Source organism: Macaca fascicularis, chromosome 3 (genome assembly GCF_037993035.2).
Source record: "Macaca fascicularis isolate 582-1 chromosome 3, T2T-MFA8v1.1".
NCBI classification, from domain to species: domain Eukaryota; kingdom Metazoa; phylum Chordata; class Mammalia; order Primates; family Cercopithecidae; genus Macaca; species Macaca fascicularis.
In genome coordinates this window covers 69,957,540-69,972,756 of record NC_088377.1, presented here as the reverse complement: position 1 = coordinate 69,972,756, position 15,217 = coordinate 69,957,540, and positions in this window count along the sequence as shown.

The following is a 15,217-nucleotide window of genomic DNA, read 5'->3' as shown; positions in this document are numbered from 1 at the left end:
GGCGAAAAGAGAACTCTCCTAAAATATAACCCAGAAAGAAGCGTTCCAAGAAACTGCTCTCTAATATGTGCATTCATTTCACAGAATTAAAGCTTACTCTACATTGCCCAGTTTGGAAACTCTGTCTTTGAGGAATCTGCAAAGGGGTATTAAGTGGCTCCCAGAGGTCTGTGGTGAGCAAGGAAATGTCTTCCTTTAGAAACTGGTGAGAAGCTTTGGAAGCAACTGCTTTGTGATGTGTGTATTCATCTCATAGAGTTAAACCATTTTTTGGATTGATCAGTTTGAAATCACTGTTTCTGTGGAATCTGAGGAAGGACATTTGGGAATGCTCTTTAAAATATGGAGAAAGAAATATCCTCTGATAAAAAACAGGAGGAAGCCTTCTGAGAAACTGCTATGTGTCACATTAATTCCTTTTGCTCTGTTAAGCTTCTCTTTTCATTGAGCACTTTTCAAACACTGTTTATGTTTAGCATGTGAAGGGATAGTCGTGAGTGCTTTGAGGCTTACAGTGAAAAAGGAAATATGTTCAGATAGAAACTGGAGAGAGGCTTTCTGAGGATCTACTTTGTGACCTGTGCATTTCACTCACAGTGTTATACCTCTCTTTCGTATTGGATTGGGGAATCCCTTTTGGAGAAAAAGATAAAAAGGGACATTTGGGTGTATATGCACGGCTATTGTGAAAAGGGAAATATGCTCAGAGAAAAACTGGAAAGAAGCTTTCTGTGAATCTGCTTTTTGCTATGTTTATTCATCTCACATAGATAAGGTTTCTTTATGTTGCACAGCTTGGGAAGTCTGTCATGGTCGGATCTGCAAAGGGTCATTTGGCAGCACATTCAGGACTATTTTGAAAATGGAAATACCTTCAGATAAAAACAGGAAAGAATCTTACGGAGAAAGTGCTTTGTGATGTGTGAAACTGCTTTGTGATATGCTGAAAAGCAAATACCCTCAGATAAAAACAGGAAGGAAACTTTCTGTGAAACTGCTCTTGGTCATGTGATTTCCTCTCACACAGTTAAGCTTCTCTTTTCATTGATCAGTATTCTAACAATGTGTTTAGTCTGCCAAGGTATATTCAGGAGCACTTTAAGGCTTATCATGAAAACGAAAATATTTTCAGAGACACTACAGAGAAGCTTTCTGAGGAGCTGCTTTGTGACGTGTGAATTCCAATCACAGAGTTATACTTTTCTTCTTATAGAGGATTGGGAAATCCTTTTTGGAGAAAAAGGTACCAAAGGACATTCAGGTATATATAGATGGCTATTGTGAAAAAGGAATTATCCTCAGACAAAAACGGGAAAGAGGCTTTCTGGGAAACTGCTTTGTGATAGATATGTTTATTCATCACACATACATAAAACTTTCTTTATATTATGCAGTTTATAAACTCCATCAAGGACAGATTTGCAAAGGGATATTCGGGAGTACTTTCAGGCCTATGGTGAAAAAGGAAATCTCTTCATATAAAAATTGGAGAGAAGCTTTCTGAGAAAATACTCTGTGATGTGTGCATTCCACTCAGAGAGATGTACCTCTTTTCTCATAAGGCAGTGTTTCATCACTGTTCCTGCAAAATTGAAAATGTGATATTTCGTACCACTTTCAAGACTATGGTGAAAAGAGAACCCTCCTCAAATAAAACCCAGAAAGAAGCGTTCCAAGAAACTGCACTCTGATATGTGCATTCATTTCACAGAATTAAAGCTTACTCTACATTGCCCAGTTTGGAAACTCTGTCTTTTAGGAATCTGCGAAGGGATATTAAGTTGCTCCCAGAGGTTTGTGGTGAGCAAGGAAATGTCTTCCTTTGGAAACTGCAGAGAAGCTTTGTGAGCAACTGCTTTGCAAAGTGTGGATTCATTTCATAGAGTTAAACTATTCTTTGGACAGAGCAGTTTGAAATCACTGTTTCTGTGGAATCTGAGGAAGGACATTTGGGAACTCTCTTTAGAATATCCTGAAAAAGAAAAAACCGCAGATAGAAAGAAGAAGGAAGCTTTCTGTGAAACTGCTCTCTGTCGCGTGAATGCTGCTCACACCGTTAAGCTTCTCTTTTCACTGCACAGAATTCTAACACTGTTTTAGTGTAGTCTGCGAAGGGATATTTGGGAGTGCTTTGAGGCTTGTGGTGAAAAAGGAAATATATTCAGATAGAAACTGGGAAAAGCTGTCTGAGGAGCTGTATTGTAACATATGTATTCCACTCACAGAGTTTTACTTTTCTTCGCTTAGAGGACTGGGGAATCTCTCCTGGAGAAGAAGCTACCAAGGGTCACTCGGGAGTATACGACGGCTATGGCGAAATTGGAAATATCCTCAGACAAAAACTGGAAAGAAGCTTTCTGTGAAACTGCTTTGTGATAGATATGTTTATTCATCTCACATAGATAAAACTTTCTGTATATTACACAGTTTGGAAACTCCATCATGGACGGATCCGTGACAGGACATTCGGGAACACATTCAGGCCTATGGTGAGAAACAAAATCTCTTCAGATAAAAACTGGTCAGAAGCTTTCTGAGAAACTGCTTTGTGATGTGTGCATTCCACTCAGGGAGTCCTACCTCTTTTCTCATAAAACAGTGTTTAAACATGGTTCCTCTAAAATCAAAAAAATGATATTTCGGATAGCCTTGAAGACTATGGCGAAAAGTGAAATATCCTAAAATAAAACCCAAAAAGAAGCATTCCAAGAAACTACTCTCTGATATGTGAATTCATTTCACAGAGTTAAATCTTACTCTACATTGCCCAGTTTGGAAACTGTTTTTAAGGAATCTGAGAAGGGATATTTAGTGTCGCCCAGAGGTCTGTGGTGAGCAAGGAAATGTCTTCCTTTGAAAACTGGAGAGAAGCTTTCTGAGCAACTGCTTTGTGATGTGTGTATTCGTCTCATAGGGTTAAATCATTCTTTGTATTGAACAGTTTGAAATCTCTGTTTCTTTGGAACCTGAGAAAGGCCATTTGGGAATGGTCTTTAGCATATGTTGAAAAAGAAGTACCCTCAGATAAAAACCAGAAGGAAGCTTTCTGTGAAACTGCTCTCGGTCATGTGAATTCCACTCACACAGTTAAGTTTCTTTTTTCATTGTGCAGTATTCTAACACTGTGTTTAGTCTGCAAAGTGATATTCGGGAGGTCTTTGAGGCTTATGGTGAAAATTGAAATACGTCAGATAGAAACTGAAGAGAAGCTTTCTGAGGAGCTGCTTTGTGATTTGTGCATTCCACTCTCAGGGTTATACCTATTTCTCATAGAGGATTGGGGACTCCCTTTTGGAGAAAATGCTACCAAGGGACATTCGGGAGTGTATGGACGGCTATGGTGAAAAAGGAAATATCCTCAGCCAAACACTGGAAAGAAACTTTCCGTGAAACTGCTTTGTGAAAGATATATTTATCCATCTCACATAGATAAAATTTTCTTTATGTTACGCAGTTTGGAAACTCTGTTATGGAGGGATAGGTGAAGCGACATCCGGGAACACATTCAGGCCAATGGTGAAAAAAGAAATATCATCAGATAAAAAATTGAGAGAAGTTTTCTTAGAAATTGCTGTGTGATGTGTGCATTCCACTCAGGGAGTTATACCTCTTTTCTCATAAGGAAGTGTTTGAACACCGTTCCTGTAAAACTGAAAAAGGACTATTTTGGAGATCATTGAAGAATATGGTGAAAAGTGAAATATCCTCAAATAAAACCCAGACAGAAGCGTTCCAAGAAACTGCTTTCTGATATGTGCATTCATTTCACAGAGTTAAAGCTTACTCTACATTGCCCAGCTTGGTAATTCTGTCTTTGAGGAATCTGCAAAGGGATATTTCGTGAAGCCCGAGGCCTGTGGTGGAGAAGGAATTGTCTTCCGATGAAAACAGGAGAGAAGCTTTCTGAGCAGCTACTTTGTGATGTGTGCATTCATCTCATTGGAGTAAAACATTCTTTGGATACAGCAGGTTGAAATCACTGCTTCTGTGGAATCTGAGGAAGGACATTGGAAATGCTCTTTAGAAATACATATCCTCAGATAAAAACCAGAAGGGATCTTTCTGTGAAAATGCCGTGTGTCTTGTGAATTCCTCCCTCAGTTAAGCTTCTCTTTTCATTGAACTGTTTTCAATCACTGTTTATGTTTAGCATGTGAAGGCATATTCGGGAGCGCTATGAGGCTTACAGTGAAAAAGGAAATATATTCAGATAGAAACTGGAGAGAAACTTTCCAAGGAACTGCTTTGTGACGTGTGCATTCCACTCACAGTGTTATACCTCTCTTCTCATACAGCATCGGGGAAATCCTTTTGGACAAAAAGGTACCCAGGGATATTTGGGAGCATATTGACGAATATGGTGAAAAGGGAAATAGCCTCAGAGAAAAGGTGGAAAGAAGCTTTCTGTGAAACTGCTCTGCAACATGTGCATTCATCTCACATAGGTAAAGCTTTCTTTACGTTACACAACTTGCAAACTCTGTCATGGGGTTTGCAATGGATGGATCCGTGAAGGGACATTCGGGAGAACATTCTGGACTATGGTGAAAAAGGAAATACCTTCAGATAAAAACTGGAAAGAAGCTTTCTGTGAATCTGCCTTTTTGCTATGTTATTCATCTCACATAGATAAAGCTTTATTTACATTACGAAGCTTAGAAACTCCATCATGGACTGAACCACGAAGGGACATTCGGGGGAACATTCAGACCTATGGTGAAAAAGGAAATATCTTCAAAAAAAAACCCGGAGAGAAGTGTTCTGAGAAACTGCTTTGTGATGTGTGCATTCCACTCAGGGAATTTTACCTCTTTTCTCTTTACCTCTTTTCTCATAAGGGAGTGTTTGAACACCGTTCCTGTAAAACCAAAAAAGATATATTTCGGAGTGCATTGAAGACTACAGGGAAAAGTGAGCTCCTCTTAAATAAAACCCAGAGAGAAGCGTTCCAAGAAACTGCTCTCTGATATGGGAATTCACTTCACAGAGTTAAAGTTTTTTCTACATTGCCCAGTTTGCAAACTCTGTCTCTGAAGAATCTGAGAAGTTATATTAAGTGGCGCCCGGAGGCCTGTGTTGGGTGCGGAAATGTCTTCCGTTGAAAACTGGAGAGAAGCTTTCTGAGTAACTGCTTTGTGACGTGTGTATTCATCTCATAGAGTTAAATCATCCTTTGGATGAAGCAGTTTGAAATCACTGTTTCTGTGGAATCTGAAGAAGGACATTTGGGAACGCTCTTCAGAATATGGAGAAAGAAATATCTTCAGATAAAAACCAAAAGGAAGCTTTCTGTGAAACTGCTATGTGTCATGTGAATTCCTCTTTCTCAGTTAAGCTTCTCTTTTCATTGAGCAATTTTCTAACACTGTTTATATTCAGTGTGTGAAGGGATGTTCGGGAGTGCTTTGAGGCTTACGGTGAAAAACGAAATATGTTCAGATAAAAACTGCAGAGAGTGTTTCCGAGGAATTGCTTTGTGACCAGTACATTTCACTCACAGTGTTATACCTCTCTTCTCATAAAGGATTGGGGAATTCCTTTTGGAGAAAATGCTATCAAGGGACATTCAGGAGTACATGGACAGCTATGGTGAAAAAGGAAATATCCTCAGACAAAAGCTGGAAGGAAGATTTCCGTGAATCTGCTTTTTGCTATGTTTATTCATCTCACATAGTTAGAGCTTTCTTTACATTACGCTGTTTGGAAACTGTCATGTACGGTTCCCCAAAGGGACATGCGGGAGCACATTCAGGCCTATGGTGAAATAGGAAATATCTTCAGATAAAAACTGGAGAGAAGCTTTCTGAGAAACTGCTTTGTGATGTGTGCATTCCACTCAGGGAGTTTTACCTCTTTTCTCATATGGCAGTGATTGAACACCTTTCCTGTAAAACCGAAAAAGTGATATTTCGGAGCGCTTTGAAGACTATGGAAAAATGAAATATCAGAGAGAAGCGTTCCAAGAAACTGTTCTCTGATACGTGCATTCATTTCACAGAGTTAAAGTTTACTCTACATTTCCCAGTTTGGAAACTCTGTCTTTGAGGAATCTGCGATGGTATATTATGTGGCTCCCAGAGGCCTGTGGTGAGCAAGGAAATGTCTTCCTTTGAAAACTGGAGAGAACGTTTCTGAGAAACTACTTGTGACGTGTGTATTCATCTCATAGAGTTAAATCATTCTTTGGTTTGAGCAGTTTGAAATCACTGTTTCTGTGGGATCTGAGGAAGGACATTTGGTAATGCTCTTTAGACTATGGAGAAAGAAATATCCTCTGATAAAAACCAGAAGGAAGCTTTCTGTGAAACTGCTATGTATTGTGTGAATTACTTTCACTCAGTTAAGCTTCTCTTTTCATTGAGCACTTTTCTAACACTGTTTATGTTTATCATGCGAAGGGATAGTCATGAGTGCCCTGAGGCTTATGGTGAAAAAGGAAATATGTTCAGATAGAAACTGGAGAGAGGCTTTCCGAGGAACTACGTTGTGACCCGTGTATTTCACTCACAGTGTTATACCTCTCTTTTCATATAGGATTGGGGAATGACTTTTGGAGAAAAAGTTAAAAAGGGACATTGGAGTGTATATGCACGGCTATTGTGAAGAAGGAAATATCCTCAGAGAAAAACTGGAAAGAAGCTTTCTGTGAATCTGCTTTTTGCTATGTTTATTCATCTCACATAGATAAAGGTTACTTCACGTTACACAGCTTGGAAATTCTGTCACGGATGGATCTGCAAAGGGTCATTTGGTAGCACATTCAGGACTAATGAGAGAATGGAAAAATCTTCAGACAAAAACTGGAAAGAAGCTTACGGAGAAACTGCTTTGTGATGTGTGAAACTGCTTTGTGATATGCTGAAAAGGAAATACCCTCAAATAAAAACCAGAAGGAAACTTTCTGTGAAACTGCTCTCGGTCATGTGATTTCCACTCACACAATTAAGCTTCTCTTTTCATTGAGGAGTATTCTCACACTGTGTTTAGTCTGTGAAGGGATACTCGGGAGTGCCTTGAGGTTTATGGTGAAAACGGAAATAACTTCGGATAGACACTAGAGAGAAGCTTTCTGAGGAGCTGCTTTGTGATGTGTGCATTCCACTCACAGAGTTATACCTTTCTTCTTATAGAGGATTGGGGAATCCCTTTTGGAGAAAAAGAGACATTCAGGAGTATATAGACGGCTATTGTGAAAAAGGAATTATCCTCAGACAAAAATGGGAAAGAGGCTTTCTGGGAAACTGCTTTGTGATAGATATGTTTATTCATCCCACATCGATAAAACTTTCTTTATATTACGCAGTTTGGAAACTCCATCAAGGACAGATTCACAAAGGGATATTTGGGAGTACCTTCAAAGCTATGGCGAAAAAGGAAATCTCTTCATATAAAAATTGGAGAGAAGCTTTCTGAGAAACTACTTTGTGATGTGTGCATTCCACTCAGAGAGATGTACCTCTTTTCTCATAAGGCAGTGTTTCATCACTGTTCCTGTAAAACTGAAAATGTGATATTTTGTAGCACATTGAAGTCTATGGTGAAAAGAGAAACCTCCTCAAATAAAACCCAGAAAGAAGTGTTCCAAAAAACTGCACTCTGATATGTGCATTCATTTCACAGAATTAAAGCTTACTCTACATTGCCCAGTTTGGAAACTCTGTCTTTGAGGAATCTGCAAAGGGGTGTTAAGTTACTCCCAGAAGTCTGTGGTGAGCAAGGACATGTCTTCCTTTGGAAACTGGAGAGAAGTTTTCTGAGCAACTGCTTTGCAGTGTGTGTATTCATTTCATAGAGTTAAACCATTCTTTGGATTGAGCAGTTTGAAATCACTGTTTCTGTGGAATCTGAGGAAGGACATTTGGGAACGCTCTTTAGAATATGGAGAACTAAATATACTCAGATGAAAACAAGGATGCTTTCTGTGAAACTGCTATGTGTCGTATGAATTCCTCTCGATCAGTTAAGCTTCTCTTGCATCGACCAGTTTTCATATTGTTTATGTTTAGCGTGTGAACAGATATTCCGGAGTGCTTTCAGGCTTACTGTAAAAAAGGAAATATCTTCATATAGAAAATGGAGAGAAGCTTTCCGAGGAACTGCTTTGTGATGTGTGCATTCCACTCAGAGTGTTATACATCTATTCTCACACAGCATCGGGAAAACATTTTCCAGAAAAAGCTACCAAGGGATATTTAGGAGCATATTTATGCCTATGGTGAAAAAGGAAGTAACCTCAGAAAAAAACTGGAAAGAAGCTTTCTGTGAATCTACTTCTTGTTATATTTATTCATCTCACATAGATAATGCTTTCGTTACATGACGCAGCTTGGAAACTCTGTCATGGACATATCCGTGAAGGGACATTTGGGATCACATTCAAGGCTCTGGTGAAAATGGAAATATATTCAAATAAAAACTGATTAGAAGCTTTCTGTGAATCTGCTTTTTGCTATGTTTATTCATCACACATTGGTAAAGCTTTCTTCACATTACACAGTTTGGAAACTCTGTCATGGATGGATCCACGAAGGGACATTCAGGAGCACATTCATGTCAATGTTGAAAAAGGAAATATCTTCAGAAAAATACCAGAGAGAAGTTTTCTGAGAAACTGTTTTGTGATGTGTGCATTCCACTCAGGGTGTTTTAACTCCTTTCTCATAAGGCAATGTTTGAACACTGTTCCTGTAAAACCGAAAATGTTATATTTTGGAGTGCATTGAAGACTATGGGGAAAAGTGAACTGTCGTGAAATAAAACCCAGAAAGAAGCATTCCGAGAAACTTCTCTCTGATATATGCATTCACTTCACAGAGTTAAAGCTTACTCTACATGGCCCAGTTTGGAAACACTGTCATTGAGGAATCTGTGAAGTTATAAGTGGCTCCCGGAGGCCTGTGGTGAACAAAGAAACGTCTTCCGTTGAAAACTGGAGAGAAGCTTTCTGAGCAACTGCTTTGTGATGTGTGTCTTCATCTCATACATTTAAATCATTCTTTGGATTGAGCAGTTTGATATCATTGTTTCTGTGGAATGTGAGGAAGAACATTTGGCAATGCTCTTTAGAATATGGAGAAAGAAATATCCTCTGATAAAAAGCAGAAGGAAGCTTTCTGTGAAACTGCTGTGTGTCACGTGAATTCCTTTCACTCTGTTAAGGTTCTCTTTTCATAGAGCACTTTTCTAACAATGTTTATGTTTAGCGTGCGAAGGGATATTTGTGAGAGCTTTGAGGCTTACGGTGAAAAAGGAAATATGTTCAGATAGAAACTGGAGAGAGGCTTTCCGAGGAACTGCTTTGCGAGTTGTGCATTTCACTCGCAGCATTATACCTCTCTTTTTATAAAGGATTGGGGAACCCCTTTTGGAGAAAAAGATACCAAGGGACATTGGGGTGTACATGGACGGCTACAGTGAGAAAGGAAATATCGTCAGATAAAAACTGGAGAGAAGCTTTCTGAGAAACTGGTTGGTGATGTTTGCATTCCACTCAGGGATTTATACCTTTCTTCTCATAAGACACGGTTTGACCTGTAAAACTAAAGAAGTGGTATTTGGAGCACATTTAAGACTATGGCGAAAAGTGAGATGTCGTTTAGTAAAACCCAGAAAGAACCACTCCAAGAAACTGCTCTCACGTGTCCATTCATTTCACAGAGTTAAAGCTCACTCTACATTTCCCAGTTTGGAAAGTCTGTCGTTGAGGATTCTGCAAAGGGATATTAACTGGCAACTGCAGGCCTGTGATGGGCAAGGAAATCTCTTGCGTTGAAAATTGGAGAAAAGGTTTCTGAGCAACACTTTTGTGATGTTTGTATTCATCTCATAGAATTAAATCATTCTTTAGATAAAGCAGTTTGAAATCACTGTTTCTGTGGAATCTGAGAAAGGACATTTGGGAACGCTCTTTAGAATATCCTGAAGAAGAAATAACCACAGATAGAAAGAAGAAGGAAGCTTTCTGTGAAACTGCTCTCTGTCTCGTGAATTCTTCTCACACAGTTAAGCTTCACTTTTCATTGCACAGTATTCTAACACTGTTTTAGTGTAGTCTGCGAAGGGATATTCGGGAGCGCTTTGAGGCTTATGGTGAAAAAGCAAATATCTTCAGATAGAAACTGGAGAGAAGCTATCCGAGGAGCTGTATTGTAACATATGTATTCCACTCACAGAGTTTTACTTTTCTTCACTTAGACTATTGGGGAATCTCTTTTGGAGAAGAAGTTACCAAGGGTCACTCGGGAGAATATGGACGGCTATGACGAAATTGGAAATATCCTCAGACAAAAACTGGAAAGAAGCTTTCTGTGAAACTGCTTTGTGATAGATATGTTTATTCATCTCACATAGATAAAACTTTCTGTATACTACGCAGTTTGGAAACTCCATCATGGACGGATCTGCGACAGGACATTCGGGAACACATTCAGGCCTATGGTGAGAAAGAAAATCTCTTCAGATAAAAACTGGAGAGAAGCTTTCTGAGAAACTGCTTTGTGATGTGTGCATTCCACTCAGGGAGTCCTACCTCTTTTCTCATAAAGCAGTGTTTGAACATGGTTCCTCTAAAATCAGAAAAGTGATATTTTGGATCACCTTGAAGACTATGGCGAAAAGTGAAATATCCTAAAATAAAACCCAAAAAGAAGCATTCCAAGAAACTACTCTCTGATATGTGAATTCATTTCATAGAATTAAATCTTACACTACATTGCCCAGTTTGGAAACTCTGTTTTTGAGTAATCTGAGAAGGGATATTTACTGTCGCCCAGAGGTCAGTGGTGAGCAAGGAAATGTCTTCCTTTGAAAACTGGAGAGAAGCTTTCTGAGCAACTGCTTTGTGATGTGTGTATTCATCTCATAGGGTTAAATCATTCTTTGAATTGAACAGTTTGAAATCTCTGTTTCTTTGGAACCTGAGAAAGGCCGTTTGGGAACGGTGTTTAGCATATGCTGAAAAAGAAATACCCTCAGATAAAAGCCAGAAGAAAGCTTTCTGTGAAACTGCTCTGGGTCATGTGAATTCCACTCACACAGTTAAGCTTCTCTTTTCATTGAGCAGTATTCTAACACTGTGTTTAGTCTGCAAAGTGATATTCATGAGGTCCTTGAAGCTTATGGTAAAAATGGAAATATCTCAGATAGAAACTGAAGAGAAGCTTTAGAAGGAGCTGCTTTGTGACTTGTGCATTCCACTCTCAGGGTTATACCTTTTACTGATAGAGGATTGGGGACTCCTTTTTTGAAAAAATGCTACCTGGGACATTCGGGAGTATATGGACGGCTATGGTGAAAAAGGAAATATCCTCAGCCAAACACTGGAAAGAAACTTTCCGTGAAGCTGCTTTGTGAAAGATATGCTTATCCATTTCACATAGATAAAATTTTCTTTATGTTACGCAGTTTGGAAACTCAGTCATGGATGGATCGACGAAGGGACATCCGGGAACACATTCAGGCCCATGGTGAAAAAGGAAATATCATCAGATAAAAAATTGTGAGAAGCTTTCCTAGAAATTGCTGTGTGATGTGTGCATTTCACTCAGGGAGTTATACCTCTTTTCTCAAAAGGAAGTGTTTGAACACCGTTCCTGTAAAACCAAAAAACGAATATTTTGGAGATCATTGAAGACCATTGTGAAAAGTGAAATATCCTCAAATAAAACCCAGATAGAATCATTCCAAGAAACTGCTCTCTGATATGTGCATTCATTTCACAGAATTAAAGCTTACCCTACATTGCCCAGCTTGGTAATTCTGTCTTTGAGGAATCTGCAAAGGGATATTTAGTGAAGCCCGAGGCCTGTAGTGAGGAAGGAATTGACTTCCGATGAAAACGGACGAGAATCTTTCCGAGAAACTACACTGTGATGTGTGTATTCATCTCATAGATGTAAGCTATTCTTTGGATAGAGCAGATTGAAATCACTGCTTCTGTGGAATCTGAGGAAGGACATTGGAAATGGTCTTTAGAATATGGAGAAATACATATCATCAGATATAAACAAGAAGGAAGCTTTCTGTGAAAATGCTGTGTGTCTTGTGAATTCCTCACTCAATTAAGCTTTTCTTTTCATTGAGAGGTTTTCACACATGGTTTATGTTTAGCGTGCGAAGGGATATTCAGGAGCGCTTTGAGGCTTACAGAGAAAAAGGAAATATGTTCAGATAGAAACTGGAGAGAAGATTTCCGAGGAACTGCTTTGTGACGTGTGCATTCCACTCCCAGTGTTATACCTCTCTTCTCATACAGCATCGTGGAAACCCTTTTGGACAAAAAGGTACCCAGTGATATTTGGGAGCATATTGACAAATATGGTGAAAAGGGAAATAGCCTCAGAGCAAAGCTGGAAAGAAGCTTCTGTGAAACTGCTCTGTGACATGTGTGTTCATCTCACATAGATAAAACTTGCTTTACATTATGCAGCTTGCAAACTCTGTCATGGACGGATCTGTGAAGGGACATTTGGGAGCATATACAGGATTATGGTGAGAAAGGAAATATCTTCAGATAAAAACTGGAAAGTAGCTTTCGGTGAATCTGCTTTATTGCTATGTTATTCATCTCACATAGATAAAACTTTCTTTACATTATGAAGCTTGGAAACTCCATCATGGATGGAACCACGAAGGGACATTTGGGGGAACATTCAGACCTATGGTGAAAAAGGAAATATCTTCAGAAAAAAACCGGAGAGAAGTGTTCTGAGAAACTGCTTTGTGATGTGTACATTCCACTCAGGGAATTTTACCTCTTTTCTCTTTACCTCTTTTCTCATAAGGAATTGTTTGAACACTGTTCCTGTAAAACCAAAAAAGATATATTTCGGAGTACATTGAAGACTATAGGGAAAAGTGAGCTCCTCTTAAATAAAACCCAGAGAGAAACGTTCCAAGAAACTGCTCTCTGATACATGTATTCATTTCATAGAGTTAAAGCTTACTCTAAATTGCCCGGTTTGGAAACTCAGTCTTTGAGAAATCTGTGAAGGTATATTTAGTGGTGCCCGGAGGCCTGTGGTGAGCAACATGCCTTCCAATTAAAACTGGAGAGAAGCTTTCTGAGCAACTGCTTTGTACGTGTGTATTCATGTCATAGAATTAAATCAATTTTGGAGTGAGCAGTTTGAAAGCACTGTTTCTCTGGAATCTGAAGAAGGACATTTGGGAATGCTCTTTACAATATGGAAAAAGAAATATACTCACATAAAAACCAGAAGGAAGCTTTCTGTGAAACTGCTATGTGTTATACGAATTCCTCTTGCTCAGTTAAGCTTCTCTTTTCATTGAGCAGTTTTCTAACACTGTTTATGTTTAGTGTGTGAAGGGATATTTGTGATCGCCTTGAGGCTTAAGGTGAAAAAGGAAATATGATCAGATCGAAACTGGAGAGAAGTTTTCTGAGAAACTGCTTTATGGTGTGTGCATTCCACTCACAGTGTTATACCTCTCTTCTCATACAGCATTGGGGAAACCCTTTTGTACAAAAAGATACTAAGGGATATTGGGGAGCATATTGACGAATATGGTGAAAAGGGAAATGGCCGCAGACAAAAACTAGAAAGAAGTTTTTCTGTGAAACTGCTCTGTGCTATGTGTATTCATCTCATATATATAAAGCTTTCTTTACCTTGCACAGCTTGGAAATTCTGTCAGGGATGGATACGTGAAGTGACATTCAGTAGCATATGCAGGACTATGGTGAAAAAGGAAATATCTTCAGATAAAAACTGGAAAGCTGCTTACTGTGAATCTGCTTTTTGCTATATTTATTCAACTGACATAGATAAAGCTTTCTTTACATTGCGCAGCTTGGAAACTCCATCATGGATGGAACCATGAAGGAACATTCGTGAGCACATTCAGACCTATGGTGAAAAAGGAAATATCTTCAGTTAAAAACCGAAGAGAAGGGGCCGGGCGCGGTGGCTCAAGCCTGTAATCCCAGCACTTTGGGAGGCCGAGACGGGCGGATCACGAGGTCAGGAGATCGAGAGACGATCCCGGCTAACACGGTGAAACCCCGTCTCTACTAAAAAATACAAAAAAATAGCCGGGCGAGGTGGCGGGCGCCTGTAGTCCCAGCTACTCGGGAGGCTGAGGCAGGAGAATGGCGTAAACCCGGGAGGCGGAGCTTGCAGTGAGCTGAGATCCGGCCACTGCACTCCACTCCAGCCTGGGGACAGAGTGAGACTCCGTCTCAAAAAAAAAAAAAAAAAAAAAAACCGAAGAGAAGCTTTCTGAGAAACTGCTTTGTCATGTGCGCATTTCACTCAGGTAGTTATACCTCTTTTCTCATAAGGTAGTGTTTGAACACGGTTCCTGTAAATCTGAAAAAGTGATATTTCGGAGTGCATTGAAGACTGTGGCGAAAATTCAACCATCCTCAAATGAAACTCAGGAAGCAGCATTCCAAGAAACTGCTCTTTGATATGTGAATTCATCTGACAGTGTTAATGCTTACTCTACATTGCCCAGGTTGTGAACTCTGTCTTTGAGGAATCTGTGAAGAGATATTAAGTGGCGCCCAGAGGCCTGTGGTGAGCAAGGAAACGTCTTCCTTTGAAAAATGGAGGAAAGCTTTTTGAGCAACTGCTTTGTGACATGCTTATTCATCTCATAGAGTTAAATCATTCTTTGGATGGAGCTGTTGGAAATCACTGTTTGTGTGGAATCTGAGGAAGGACATTTGGGAACGCTTTTTAGAATGTGGAGAGAGAAATATCCTCGGATAAAAACCAGAAGGAAGCTTTCTGTGAAACTGCTATGTGTCACGTGAATTCCTCTCACTCAGTTAACCTTCTCTTTCATTGAGCAGTTTTCTAACACTGTTTATGTTTAGCATGCGAAGGGATAATCAGGAGTGCATAGAGACTTATTGTGAAAAAGGAAATAAGTTCAAATAGAAACTGGAGAGAAGCTTTCCGAAGAACTGCTTTGGGACATGTGAATTCCACTCACAGAGTTATACCTTTCTTCTCATAGAGGATTGGGGAATCCCTTTGGGAGAAAAAGCTACTAAGGGACAGTCAGGAGTATATGGACGGTTATGGTGAAAAAGGAAATATCCTCAGATGAATACTGGAAAGAAGCTTTCTGTGAAAAGGCTTTGTGATAGATACATTAATTCATTTCACAAAGATAAAACTTTTTTTATATTATGCAGTTTGGAAACTCCATCATGGATGGATCCTTGATGGGACATTTGGTAGCACAC